The 15,499-nt window shown below is 43.9% G+C and overlaps 1 protein-coding gene across 2 annotated transcripts in view; it reads left to right on the top strand.

The window, feature by feature from the left end:
• SLC25A17 (solute carrier family 25 member 17) overlaps positions 1-15,499 on the top strand; it is a 65,906-nt gene that overhangs the window by 1,007 nt on the left and 49,400 nt on the right. The window lies entirely within an intron of this gene.

The raw sequence follows: 15,499 nt of genomic DNA, 5'->3' as shown, positions 1-15,499 counted from the left end.
AGCATGAGCTTTCGTGAGCACAGACTCACTTCATCAGATGCTGGTCTTAGAAATCTTGGATTTCCAAGACCAGCATCTGATGAAGTGAGTCTGTGCTCACGAAAGCTCATGCTCACAACTTTTCTGTTAATCTGTAAGTGCCACAGGACCCTTTGTTTCTGTTACAGATCCAGACTAAGAGGCCTCCCCCTCCAATATTTGAGCCCCTGTAGTGACTCGAAGTTCCCATCCTGGTTTAAACCATGTGTTAATGTGCCAAATTTGAATATAAAAGCCAGCGCGGCTGCTTTCCTTTGAAGAACGGTGTGAAAATTCTTTTTTCAGTAACACACATACCTTGAGGTCATTGACAGAATGCCCCCTTCCATTAAAATGTTGACTAACTGGTTTGTGGATCTGGAGTGTTTTGCTGTCTGCTTTGTGGCTATTGACCCTTTGTCTAAGGGAGTTAGAAGTCTGTCCAATATACAAAGCATCTGGGCATTGTTGGCACATGATGGCATATATGATGTTAGTAGAGGAGCATGGGAAAGTGCCCGTGAGTAACCTCATTAACTCAGACACACCATCTGAGCCGCAGCCTGGATTATTCTATTTACCTCCCAAAATCCACAAACCTGGAAACCCTGGATGCCCTATCATTTCAGGTATTGGCACCCTTGCCACTAGACTATCCAGTTACGTGAACTCTCTCCTCAAACCCTGTGCCACCAACACTCCCAGCTATATCTGAGATACTACTGACTTCCTGAGGAAATTATAAAACATCAGAAAAGTTCCTGATAACGCCATCCTTGCCCCAATGGATGTAGAGGCTCTGTACACTAATATTCCACTTAAAGATGGATTACAAGCAATCAGGAATACCATCCCTGATGCCACCACAGCCAATCTGGTGTCTGACCTCTGTAACTTTGTTCTCACACACAATTATTTCCATTTTGGGGACAATTTATATCTCCAGATTATACTATACTTATCTACACCCTTCTAGTTTCCATCCTGCACATGTGACTAGATCCATTGTTTACAGTCAAGCTCTTAGATACAATCGCATTTGCTCTGATCCAACTGACAGAGACCAAAAACTACAATAACTTTACCAAATATTCATAAACCTGAATTACCCGCCAGGAGAAGTAAAAAATCAAATTGACAGGGCCAGACGAATACCCAGAGACCAGCTACTCCAAGATTGGCCCAGAAAAGCCAAGAACAGAACACCACTGGTCATCACCTACAGCCCCCAACTCAGACCACTGCAATGAATTATTAAAGACCTACAACCTATCCTTAATCAGGATGCCACACTCCAGAAGGCCCTGGGTGACATGCCTGTTCTCTCCTATAGACAACCTCCCAACCTCATGAGGATCCTCACTAACAGCCACAGTCTATATCCCAGGAATACCAGTCCTGGAACCTTTCCCTTCAACAAAGCCCGCTGCCAGCTTTGTCCACATATCTTCTCTGGAAATACCATCACTGGACCTAACCAGGTTACTCACAGCACTTTCTCATGCTCCTCTACTAACATCATATATGCCATCATGTGCCAACAATGCCCAGATGGTTTGTATATTGGACAGACTTCTAACTCCCTTAGACAAAGGGTCAATGGGCACAAAACAGACATCAAAACACTCCAGATCCACAAACCAGTTAGTCAACATTTTAATGGAATGGGGCATTCTGTCAATGACCTAAAGGTATGTGTGTTACAGAAAAGAAATTTTCGCACCATTCTTCAAAGGGAAGCAGCCGCGCTGGCTTTTATATTCAAATTCGCCACATTAACACATGGTTTAAATCGTGATGGGAACTTTCTGAGTCACTATAGGGGCTCATCTGCATACTTGGCTCAGTCTAATTCTTGACCTTTCCCCCCCACCCTTCCACTCTCTGATTTGCTCACCTTGATTATCTTTTTCTGATTTGTCCTCCTTGCTTACTGTTTTTGGTTCTCTGTGCCTGAAATATTGAGTCTGTTCTGGTCTGGCTATGGTCTGAAGAAGTGGGTGTGTCCCACGAAAGCTCACCTAATAAACCATTTTGCTAGTCTTTAAAGTGCTACTTGATTGCTTTTTGTTTTGATAGTGTATAGACTAGCACGGCTTCCTCTTTGTTACTGGTTAGGTCCAGTGATGGTATTTCCAGAGAAGATATGTGGATAAAGCTGGCAGCGGGCTTTGTTGCAGGGAAAGGTTCCAGGATGGTATTTCTTAAGTAGATGGTGTAGTTTCTTTTGGAATTCCAAAGTGTGATCAGAGGAGAGAGAGGTCTGTAAAACATGGTATTGAAGAGTTGTCTGGCTCCCTCCTGTTCATAGTCTGACTTATTCATGATGCCAACAGCACCACCTTTGTCAGCTGGTTTGATTATAATGTCTGGGTTATTTTTGAGACTTGGGACAGCATGGTGTTCAGCCCGGTTGAAATTCTCCATTTGGGGTTTGTGTGTAATGTCAGTCTCTGTACGGCAGCAGAAGCATTGAATGTAGAAATCAAGATTCTTGCTACTGCTGTCGGGGGAGTCCCCTATTACGCCTCCTTTACTTAGAATGCATCAGTGACATCTTTATAATTTGGACTCATGTTAAAGAGACTTGAAGAATTCCACAGCAACTTCAACAACCTGCACCCCACCATCTACTTATGCTTTTGCCACTCCACATGAAAGATACACTTCCTGGACATTGCAGCACAAATCGCTGATGGCCTGATCAATACCATTCTCTGCCAGAAACCCACTGACTGCTACACTTCCCTACATGCTTCTAGCTTCCATCCGGTACATGCAACACAATCCATTGTTTACAGTTAAGACCTGAGATACAATTGCATCTACTCTGATCCTACTGAGACCAAAAACTACACGATCTCTACCAAAAATTCATAAAATTTAATTACCCAGTGGGAGAAGTAAAAAATCCAAATAGAGAGGGCCAGACGAGTACCCGGAACCCAACTACTCCGAGATGGGCCCAAAAAAGCCAGTAAAAGAACACCACTTGTCATTGCCTACAGCCCCACAGCTCAAACCACTGCAGCACATCATTAAAGACCTATAACCTGTCCTAAATCATGCCATGCTGCAGAAGGCCTTAGGAAAGAATAGGCTTGTCACCTATAGACAGACTCCAACCTTATGAGGATTTTCACTAGCAACCACAGGCTATACCACAATAATACTAATCCTGGAACTTTTCCTTGCAACAAGACCTGTTGCCAACTTTGTCCAGATACCTATTCTGGAGATGCCATCACTGGACCTAACCATATTAATTACAGAATCATGGGTGCATTTCCTCGTTCCTCACCGAACACTATATGCAATCATGTGCCAACAGTGCCCACACACCATGTATACAGGACGGACTGCAAACACTCTTCAAAAAAGAATGAATGGACATAGAACAGACATCAAAATCGAAATACACAAACCTGTGAGCCAGCACTTTCAGGTCTTTAACAGAATGGCCAACTCCATTAAAGTTTGTGCTCTACTGAAAAGAGACTTTAACCACCATCTACAGAGGGAATGCAGAGAACTAACCTTATGGCTTGAACAGGAACAGCAATTACATGACCCGTTATAAGGACTCTTTTTTACATACTTTGTTTTATCTAACTCTTAACTTCCTCACCCCACAACCCCCACCCCCTGGCCATCCCTCTGCTTTTCTGGATTTGCCAACCTTCAACAATTTTTGGACCTCTGTGCTTTATATATTGAGTCTGTTCTCGTAAGGCTATGATCTGAAGTGACTGTGTCCCACAAAAGCTCATCACCTAATAAACTATTCTGTTAGTCTTTAAAGTGCTACTGGACTGCTTTATTGTTTTGATGTGCACTTGCTGTATCCGTAACCTATACTGCACTTGCATTCTGGTAAAACTTCGTGGTTTGTTGAATGCATCCGTAGAGTGAGTAATGCATTATTGTAAATCTTTTTTTTCTTTTTTACATTTATAATAGTTCTCACATTAATTGTGCTAGGTAAATTTTATTTTATTCATTGTTTTTATTGTATATTTGGAATATAGCAGGGTTAACCTTTTTCCATTTACTTTTCTCCTTAAAGATTATACAAATTATTTAAACACTGTTTAGAAAAGGTGGTCATGTATGTTTACTATTTTAAGAGCACTCTGACACCTTTGTCTTTCCTTAGTGTTACCTACAATAATGATCAGTAATGGATGTGGTTCTCCCCACCCACATCTAGTTATGCCAGGAAAAGGCTTAGTGTGGAGTTAGCTGTACAAGGCACTTTATACTCTTATAGCTTATATTTCCCCAAACTAGTATAAGCAAAAAGAACAAGGAATCCAGTGGCACACTGGAGCAGCAATGTTAATAAAATTGTTAATCTCTAGGGTGCCACTGGACTCCTTGTTCGTTTTTGCTGAAACGGACTAAGATGGCTACATCTGAAACTTAAAATAAGCTGAATAGTAACAGAGGGAGCCGTGCTAGTCTCTATACTCAAAACAAAGCAAAAAGCAGTCAAGTAGCACTTTAAAGACTAGCAAAATTTTGCTAGTCTTTAAAGTGCTACTTGACTGCTTTTTGCTTTAAAATAAGTAGTATAACTGCATGTGGGTTTTGGACTGAGTTTAAAGTTGTCACTATACTACAGGCTTGTGCCAGTGCAACTATGTCCTCAGGATTGTGAACTAATGTAATCCTTGGCCAAGGCCTTGTCTGAACTAATTCCCCTTCCTTCCCCTGTTCCTCTACCCTATACAACTTCATCTGCACAGATAACTGAAGTTGATGCACTTGTTGCGTGTCTTCCATGCAATAAGGTCATTGGGGGCAACTCTCCCATCAACTTTGACAACTTTGCTTGCCCTGGTAGAGTACCGGGGTAGAAGGGAGAGCTCTTGGAGATCAATTTATCATGTTTTAAGCAGATGCAATAAATCAGCTCGTGGATCAATTGCTGCAGCATTGATCCACCACCTACCGGAGACAAGCTCTCACATGGCTGTACTAGCAGAAGCCCATATGGTAGACAGGTTATACTACAAAATGGCATGTTTTAATATACTGGTGAAAAGCATAGTTTTGGCACCATAGTTGCGTCTACACTAAATTCTTTGCCAGTATAGCATTCTAATATTCCTATAATTACTTAAATATAAAAGTGACAAGAAGTCCTGTGGCACCTTATAAACTAATGGAAATTTTGGAGCATAAACTTAGGTGGGCAAAGACATGCATCTGATGAAGCAGGGAATGTGGCGGGGGAGGGGAGGTTCAGAGGAGGATTTAAAGAGGGTCGTCTCAGTAAAGGGGAGGGCCAGAGCTGACAAGGTCTATTCAGTCAGGGTGGGTGTGATGGGGTTCAGGGGTCCCCATGCACTGCACCCTGGCCGCAGGCAGGAGTGACTCTCACTCATAAGGTAGAATAGGAAGTTCATTAGGTGACAGAGGCCCAGTTTCTCACAAAAGAGTCAGTACATCAATCAGAGACAGTCCTTCCAACCTGTCCTGGGGAGAGGAGCCCGAGGGGTGCCCCTCTGAGGTGTAGCTTCCCCCTCGCCTAGTTGGCTGCCTTCCAGCTCCCTCTCCCCTCCAGCTTCTAACTGCCCCCTCCGATTCAAACCCAGCTCGGCTCCTCCCTCCTCTTTGTTCAGGGCAGAGGTGTTACCTGCCAGCCTAGGTTATAGCCCCAGGGTCATCGTTAGCTACTGGGAGCTGCTCTGCTTGTCTCTCACACATCCAGCCTGAGTCTCACACATGCACTCCCCCCGACTCCATCACAGTGGGAATGGCCCATTATCAGTAGTTAATGTGGAGTAGTGAACATCAAGAGAGGAAAACAGTCAGATGGGTGGGAGATGTGGCCCACTGTCTGTCTAATGTGGAGGTGTGAACATCAAGAACAGAGAAACTGCTTTTATAATGGGCCACCTACTCCCAGTTTCTATTTAATCTTTGGTTGATGGAGTCAAACTTGCAAATGAATTGCAGCTCAGATTTACATAAGAACATAAGAACATAAGAATGGCCATACTGGGTCAGACCAAAGGTCCATCAAGCCCAGCATCCCATCTGCCGACGGTGGCCAATGCCAGGCGCCCCAGAGAAGGAGAACAGAAGACAAGTGATTTATCTCCTGCCATCCATCTCCTGCCCTTGTTATGAAGGCTAGGGCACCATACTTTATCCCTGGCTAATAGCCATTTATGGACCTGACCTGCAAAAATTTATCAAGCTCTTTTTTAAACCCTAATAGAGTCCTGGCCTTCACAGCCGCCTCGGGCAAGGAGTTCCACAGGTTGACTGTGCGCTGTGTGAAGAAAAATTTCCTTTTATTAGTTTTGAACCCACTACCCATCAATTTCATTTGGTGTCCCCTAGTTCTTGTATTATGGGAAAAGGTAAATAATTTTTCTATATTCACTTTCTCCACACCATTCATGATTTTATATACCTCTATCATATCGCCCCTCAATCGCCTCTTTTCCAAACTGAAAAGTCCCAGTCTCTCTAGCCTCTCCCCATATGGGACCCTTTCCAAGCCCCTAATCATCTTAGTCGCCCTTTTCTGAACCTTTTCTAATGCCAATATATCTTTTTTGAGGTGAGGAGACCACATCTGCACGCAGTACTCGAGATGTGGGCGTACCATAGTTTTATATAGGGGAAGTATGATATCTTTTGTCTTATTATCGATCCCTTTTTTAATAATTCCTAACATCCTATTTGCCTTACTAACTGCCGCTGCACACTGCGTGGATGTCTTCAGAGAACTATCCACTATAACTCCAAGATCCCTTTCCTGATCTGTCGTAGCTAAATTTGACCCCATCATGTAGTACGTGTAATTTGGGTTATTTTTTCCAACATGCATTACCTTACACTTACCCACATTAAATTTCTCTCTCCATTTTATTTTTGAATTGTTTTGCTGTAGGACTGCTACTCTTAAATCTGTTACTGAGTGTCCAGGGATATTGAAGTGTTCTCCTACAGGTTTTTGTATGTTACCATTCCTGATGTCTGATTTATGTCCATTTATTCTTTTGCATAGAGACTGTCCAGTTTGGCCAATGTAAATTCCATTGGGGCATTGCTGGCACGTGATGGCATATATTATATTAGTAGATGAGCAGGTGAAAGAACCCCTGATGGTATGGTTGATGTTCGGTCCTGTGGTGATATCACTGGTGTAGGTAGGTGAGCAGAGTTTGCACCAAGGTTTATTGCAGAGATTGGTTCCAGGTTTAGAGTTACTGTGTTGTGGTCTGTAGTTGCTGGTGAGAATTTGTTCAAGGTTGGCCGGCTGTCTGTAGGCGAGGACGGGCCTGCTTCCAAGTTCTCTGAGAGTGAAGGATCATTGTCCAGGATGGGTTGCAGATCACTGATGTGTGGAAAGGCTTTAGCTGGGTGCTGTATGTGGTGGCCAGTGGTGTTCTCTTGTTTTCCTTGTTGGGCCTTTCTTGTAGCAGGTGGCTTCTGGGAACGTGTCTGGCTCCATCAGTCTGTTTTTTCACTTCCTTAGGTGGGTATTGTACTTTGAGGAAAGCTTGATAAAGGTCTTGTAGATGTTTGTCTGTGTCTGAGGGATTGGAGCAAATGTGGTTGTACTTTAGTGCCTGACTGTATACAATGGATCATGTAGTGTGCCCTGGATGGAAGCTGGAGGTGTGTAGATAAGCATAGCGCTCTGTGGGTTTTCAGTATAGGGTGGTATTTATTTGACCATCACTTATTTGTACAGTAGTGTCCAGGAAGTGGATCTCTTGTGTGGACTGGTCCTGGTAGAGGTTGATGGTGGGGTGGAAACTGTTGAAATCACAGTGAAACTCTTCAAGAGCCACCTTCGCAGGGGTCCAGATGATGTCATCAATGTAGTGCACGTAGAGGAGGGGTGCTAGGGAACGAGAAATGAGGAAGTATTTCAGGTCAGCCATAAAAGGTTAGCATGCTGTGGGGCTATATGGGTGCCCATAGCAGTGCCACTGATTTGAAGTTATAAATTGTTCTCAAATCTGAAATAGTTGTGGGTGAGGACAAAGTCACAAAGCTCAGCCACTGTTTGTGCCTTGGTCTCGTCAGGGATAATCTTCCTAAAAGCTTGAAGTCCATCTTCATGTGAGATATTGGTGTAACGGGCCTCTACATCCATGGTGGCCAGGATGATGTGTTCAGGAAGGTCACCAATGAATTGTAGTTTCCTAAGGAGGTTGGTAGTATCTCAAAGAAAGCTGAGAGTGCTGGTAGCATAGGGCCTCAGCAGGGAGTCCACATATCCAGACGATCCTTTAGTGAGAGTGCCAATGCCTGAGATAATAGGGCATCTGGAATTCTCAGGTTTATGGGTCTTGGTAGAAGGTAGAATAAACCTGGCTTGAGTTCAAGGAGTGTGTCTGTGTAGATTTGTTGCTGTGTTTTTATATGGAGGGTCCTGAGCAGATGCTGTAGTTTTTGTGTATTCTTAAGTGGGATCCTGGGACAGTGGCTTGTAGAATGTGGTATTGGAGAGTTGCCTGGCAGCCTCCTTTTGGTAGTCTGTCTTATTCATGATGACTAAACACCTCCTTTGTCAGCCTCTTGGCTGACAATGTCAGAGTTGTTTCTGAGGCTGTTGATTAGCATTGCATTCTGCATGGCTGAGGTTATTGGAAAAACAGCATCACTTACCCACAATTTCTGCCTGTGCATGTCGGCAGAAGCATTCTGTGTGTAGGTCCAGTTGGTTATTTTGACCACCAAGGGAGTCCAGGAGGAATTCTTTCTCTTTTACTGTAGCTTGGAGGGTACCTGTGGGTCTGTGCTGTCCAGTATAGCGTTAGAAGTATTCCTAGAGTTGGAGACAGAGAAAGTACGGTTCCACATCCCCACAGAACTGTATCAAGTTTGTGGGGGTGGTGGCACAGAGAAATATAAGCATAGCTTGAGCTTCTTCCTGGATCCCTGGGCACATCTGACTTTTAGGTTGTCAGATGATCTGTCTAGAGACCATGAGCTCTTTTCTCGCTCTTGGCTTATATGTAGTTGGGCACAATGATTACTTTAAAAAAAGTCTCTTCCAGATATAGCTTGTGGCAGATGATTTGAAACTGCAACTTTTAATAAGCAATCTTGTACATCTTCATCATCCCTGACAACAAGATTGGTCTGTAAAATACTGAAGGGTTTGAGTTCAACACCTTAAGCCATTAGTTCTCTCAACTTGCAGGCTGCTGGTGGCTCACTCAGCATATAGTGATGGTCCATGTGACATGCCCAAGACCATCCACATAGTGTGTGTGGTGTGCACATAGAGAGCAGATAAATAGATTGAGAACAACTGCCTTAAGCAGTGGGGTTTTTCCTGCTTAGTGCATTTACATAACGGTATAGTCCAAACTAACGTCTTGTGAATATGGCTGAGACCCTTTTAAATCATACCCTAAAAAATCTGTGAATCTCTGGCAGGTATTGGCATCCATGGATGCAGCTAACCACAGCATGTTTTTTTTTTTCTTTAAGATATGGATGTGAATACAAATTTTATATCCATGCAGGGCTAAGAACTTGCTGTGTATGTAGTAACGTTCTCTAATACAGGGTGCATGGGCACAGCATTTTGCAAAGGGGGCACAGTGCAATCAGCTACCTGCCCCAACCCCCTGTGGTTTCCACTGCCTCGCCAGCCTTCTGCTTTCTCCCATGTGGTCTCCCCTGCTGCTCTCTCCAAAGGATATGGATGCACATGCGCTGCTGGGACAATCAATGTGCAGAGGCCCTGAGTCAAGCAGTGGGGACAGCCAGCAAGTGCCTGGCGTGATGAGGTGTCTTCTTGGGCTCCTCCTTCAGGCACCCCCTGGAGCCTCCCAGCATCCCCTTATTGCACAGTCCCCCACATCTCTTCTGGTGGCCCTCCCACAGGTTGGTGGGGCCCCAGCTAATTGCAAGACCAAAAAGTGGGGCCCAATGTAAAATGTTTGCTCACCCCTGCTCTAATAGACATTTGAGACTTTGGGAGGTAATTGCTTGGTTCGGATAAAGAACAAATGCCAAGTTACCGCTGGCTATTGTAACAAATGTTTGCTTTTGAAGTTCAAAGTAAACCGAGTTTCACGTTCTAATGTTGGGCCAGCACAAGGTCTAAGGCAATCCTTGCACTCTTATTTTACAAAGCAGCCTCAGTGAGTGCCATCTTTCAGCTGATAGAAAGAATTGGTTTAATGAAAACAAAGAGGGTGTGGGGTGGCATGGCACTTAGTTCTGCGTTCTTCCTTTTACTGAATACCTGGTTTCTCCTCGAGTATAGTCACCACTTTGAAAATTTGTGTGCTGACTTCTGTAGAGCTGCCTTATTTGCCTGTAGTATCTCAAAGCAAAACTGATGTTACACACCACTTTACCACAAGGGTTCTGTTTGAACTGTGCCAGTGTGCTGAATGAAAGCACAGAGGAAGAACAAACACTTACCAGCAAATGAAGTCTGTGGGCATCTACTTATGTCTACAGTGCTAATATACATCTTAATGTCTCATCAACAACTATGGGCTCAGCACCTGTTGGTGTTGTCTGCCTCTTGTTGCTTCATTGCGTCTTTCCCTGTCTGGTGTGGAGTGGCTTATTTTGGTGTGGAGCTAGTCCACAGAATCTAGTGCATCTGCCTGCTCTCTGAGGTCTGCCTTTCCTAGTCAAACCACCCACAGTGCCAAATACCAGGGTCCTGACTTTTTTTTTAAATTCATCATTCATTCTGCAAATATGCCCAAATAGCTGTAACTTCCATTGTATTACCTTCTGCAGTAGGTTCTCTTTTGGCTATATCTTCCCATATAATTCCTCATTGGTGACCTTCTGCATCCATCCTAGTCTCAGGATCTTTCTGTAACAACTCCTCTCAAACACCTCAGGTTGTTAATTCTTATCCCTTGCACAGATATCCCTTCTTCGTCTTCCTTGATCTTGTCCGTTGCTCACTCTAGCTGCGTGATGAAGCTACTTGGTGATATCTGATCTACTTGTCTCGTACTTCTGCTCGTTCTAAACCATCTTGCCATTACCTTCTCACCACTGCCTCTGCATTGTCAGTGGTATCCTTCAACAACCATATCAGTCTGCTATCCACTCTGTATGACTCAATGCACCCAAGTCACTTTCTGATCTACACTGTCAAATGCCTTCTGAAAGTCAGTGAAGCAAGCGTAGATGCTCTTTCATAGAGCTTTCTCCGCTATCATAGTGCCAGTATCTGCTGTACATTACTTCTTTCCTGAGCCCTGCTGGCTCATCTGCTAGATGATCTGTGATCTTAGTCTCTCCATCAGTATCATCATCAGCACCTTGCTTAGATGACTTATTAGAGCAGTCTGTAGTTAATGCCTCCATTGTAGCTGTAATTGGTAGTTTTAACTTCATGCCTTTCCTGTATAACATTTTGTACCTGTGTATGTCTTAGGATGTTCAGTTTGTTTTGCTATGTTTCTGTCACTGGAAAACAGGACACATGCAGCTGGTATGTCAAATCTGCAAGTGTGCCATAAGTGGTAGGGATTGGTGGTATGAATCCAATTTTTCATATGACAGTAACCTCATTTGTACAGGTCATTGTAATAAAGTGTTTTTCTCTTATTGGAAAAGCTGATCTAAGGGTGGGTCTAGGCTTTAAACACTGAGGTTTTTTACCCCCACTTGATTGGGAACAATTAGCATTTCATTTTTGTAGAGATTTATTAACATACCCTCAGTTTGAAGTATGGCTACACTACAAAATTTTGTTGATAAAACTTAGGTCAACACCCAAAAGTTGACAAAACAAATTGTAAGAGTGTTTATACTTGCTCCCCCATCCATGGAATGTGTCCACGTTGAGGGTTAGCATCAGTAGTTTGTGCGATGCATGGTGGGTATGTATGCTACAGTACAGCATTGTGCTATGGCAGAGCAGATCCTTATCTCTTGGGATTCCCTCTGTTCTCCCACAGCCTCCTCAGCTGATGCTGCTACTAACAAGAGCTTTGTGAACTCTCCCTGCTTAGAAAAATCTGCACAGCAATCTGTCTTCCTCCTCTTGCAGCCATAGTTTCCCTTGGCTGAGGTGCATTTCAGTGATTGATTCCTTATGTTTCCCGGAGTAGCTCACTCAGCTGTTTGACACTTCCCAGAGCTTTGAAAGAGGAGCACTGCATGCCAGAAGAGCTGAAACTCTGAGCTGTGACAAGGTACAGTCACAGAAGACCACTTGGGATGTTCCTGATGTGCTGATCAAGCCTCTGACACGTTTTCTTGCTCTCTGGGGCTTCCTACCATGATGTCCTGCTGAGCCAGACCCTCTGGTCCACCCTAGCCAAGGCATGGAGTTGCCATAATTCCTGTCTTTGTTATGCCTCTCGTAGGCTATGTCTACACTTGCCCAAAACTTCGAAATGGCCATTTTGAAGTTTACTAATGAAGCGCTGAAATATATATTCAGCACCTCATTAGAATACTGGCAGCCACAGCACTTCGAAATTGACACGGCTCACCGCCACACAGCTTGTCCAGATGGGGCTCCTTTTCAAAAGGACCCCAGCAACTTCGAAATCCCCTTATTCCTATCTGGCTATTTGCATGGCCATTTCAAAGTTTTGGGCGAATGTAGACACGTTGTCTTTGGCTTTTTTTTAAACAAAACAAACAAACACTTGAACTGTTTTTCCTTATTGAGTTGCTTCCCCGGGGATCTTACCAACTCCCTGAATTTGAAGTCTGCCTTCTTAAAATGCCTTGCCTTTATTTTGCTGTTCTCCTTCTACCCTGTCTTAAAATCATTAACTTTGCCATTTCATGATCACTTTTACCTAAAATGCCTTCTCTAAGGAGTGCACACACTTACTAGTCATGTAAGTTAATTCTTCAGGGAAACCTACCCTTAAAGCAGAAAGTTCAAGACTAGGTATCATTTGATAAGATCATGAAGTGTGCTTTCTTCTGAAAGAAAGGCATGTTCATTAAACAGTGCTCTGGATTTCACTGGTCCTGGGGGATATGGATTCACTTCTCACAGCATTTCCTGTTGCAGCATCAGCAGGTATAAGATCTTTGTAGGTCAACCAGCTGAAACACCGTTATAAAAATTATGTATGACTGTCTCATCAGTTGATATTTATACTCAGGCTGGAGAGTGGGGGAGGGAGAATATACTTCCTTGGCTCAAAGTAAGTAAATACGTACAAACAAAATACATGAAACAGTATGTTAAGACAGAAGGGTGGGGTATGCAACCCTCAGCTACCTTGCACATATAGTCCTCCTCAGGGCATTCTGTGCCAAAAATAAATTTGTGCACACAGTGTTGAAATTTTGCAAATGTTATCACTAAATGTGAAAGCTCCAGCCTGACATTGGGCTGCCCAGAGATGGGAGATCACTGTGCAGCTTCATTTACCACAGGTCACAGCCTCAGAGGTGAGGTCACACCCAATCCTAACACAGCACAAGGGCAGGGCCTGCCCAAGAAACTTCCCAGGGCTCTGCGCCAACTGCATCAGTTATTGTCGGGGAGACTCAATGGGACAATGTACATGTGTCTGTGGGGAGAGTACAGGTGTGGGCAGCTCAGTAGGGGATTTAGGTAAGCAGGGTTGGATGTCCAGGGGCTTGTTGGTGGGTTGTGGGTGTGCCGCTAATGGACTCCCCAGGGGATCTAGGTGAAGGTGTTTAGCTTGGTGTGTGCATCTCAGTGTGGTGAGGGGTTAGACCTAAGCATGGGGGTCTGGGTGTGGAGTACTTAGGGGCAGGTCCAGATGCTGTGAGTGGGGCTTAGAGTGGTATGGATCCAGCTTCATTTTTTTGGGGAGTTTGTGGGAGACTTAAGCGTAGTCCAAGTGCAGGGGGAGTAGGGATTCTAGTAGGGCATTAGGTGTGTGCAGGAGTGAGGCTTGGTGGAGGGTCTGAGTTTGAGTGGGTCTGGATACAGAGGAGTTTGGTGGATGGGGTAGCAGTTCCTTACACAGAAATGACAAGTTTTGTGGCACCTTATGGACTAACATATTTTGGAGCATAAATTTTTGTGGGCAAGGCTTATGCTCCAAAATGTTAGTCTATAAGGTGCCCCAGGACTTCTTGTCTTTGAAGATTCAGAGGGTAGTCGAGTTAGTCTGTCACTAGTTCCTTCTACAGGGCTTCTTCCCTCTGCGGCTGAGGAGCAGGGGGTTTAGGAAGTGGGAGATGGGTGGGAAATTTGCAGAGCTTCCTATAGTTGATGAAATCTGGGGGTTGGTTTGACCCAGCTCAACACCATGCAGTGAAAGAGGAAGTCCCATACTCCCCACCTCAGTCAGGATGAGAAGCTGTGATGTGTACTTTTGCTGGTGGCCCTGAGCTTCCACAGTATAATAGAGGGGAGAATCACATGACCACTTATTGTAGCTCCCTCAGACAATCTTTTCTTCCTGTAGGAAAGCAAAGGGAGCTGTGGGGAGTCATAAGTTCTGTGCATGTGCAGAATTTCCCCAGGAGTAATAGGCATTATGATAATTACATAAACAGGCCCTGTTTCATTTGGTGCACAAAATGAGTAAGCAGCTATATATTTGGTTTTTTTTTCCTCACTGAACAATGTGTGGGTTTAGATCTTTACTGCATGATGTTCAAACCCTACATTTGGTGCAGAATTAACTGTTTTTTTGTGGTACTCATCACTGCAGTATGAGTTCTTTATGGACCTTATTGGATTTGTTTTCAGAATATACTGGTAAAGGGTTATAATCATTTTAGAGAAGGTCAAATATCACTAATTTTGAGTGCCCAGTGAAATGTCTAGGACCTGATTTTTTTTCACACAGTTTAGCTTTGTATAACAGCTTGCAGGTCCAAACAGGGTTGACTTCAGCTGCAGCTCAGGACTTCTCTAAAGTGCAACGTGGAGTCTTAATTCATGCTTCCAGAAAATTAAGAACATGCAGTTAGTGTGTACATGCGCATGTAAAGTGTGGTAAGTGATTTGTCCAGAATCTGAAGCATGGATATTGTTGTGCTCTTTTCCAGGGTGCGTGTCAGTTGCCTTAATCATGAAACTTTTCTTTCCCATTCTGCTACCTTTCTGTTTTAAAATAGTACGAAATCAGTCAGATTTCCTTAATGTAAAGTTAAAATAGCAATTTGTGCCCTTCCAGAACATCCAGTTCAGCAAAATTCTGATAACCATGCCACCTTAAGTATCAGAGGTAGCCATTTTAGTCTGTGGCCATGTCTACACTAGCCAAAAACTTTGAAATTGCCATGCAAATGGCCATTTTGAAGTTTACTAGTGAAACGCTGAAATACATGTTCAGCGCTTCATTAACATGCAGGCGGCTGCAGCACTTTGAAATTGATGCGGTTTGTCCCGATGGTGCTCCTTTTCGAAAGGACCCCAGCTACTTCTAAGTCCCCTTATTCCCATCTGCTCATAGGAATAAGGGGACTTCGAAGTAGGTGGGGTCCTTTCAAAAAGGAGCCCCGTCTGGACGAGCTGCCTGGCAGCGAGCCGCGTCAATTTTGAAGTGCTGTGGCCTTCCGC

The sequence above is a fragment of the Carettochelys insculpta genome, chromosome 1 (assembly GCF_033958435.1).
Source record: "Carettochelys insculpta isolate YL-2023 chromosome 1, ASM3395843v1, whole genome shotgun sequence".
NCBI classification, from domain to species: Eukaryota; Metazoa; Chordata; order Testudines; family Carettochelyidae; genus Carettochelys; species Carettochelys insculpta.
The sequence above is the reverse complement of the archived record's forward strand: the minus strand, read 5'-3'. Positions and strand labels throughout refer to the sequence as shown.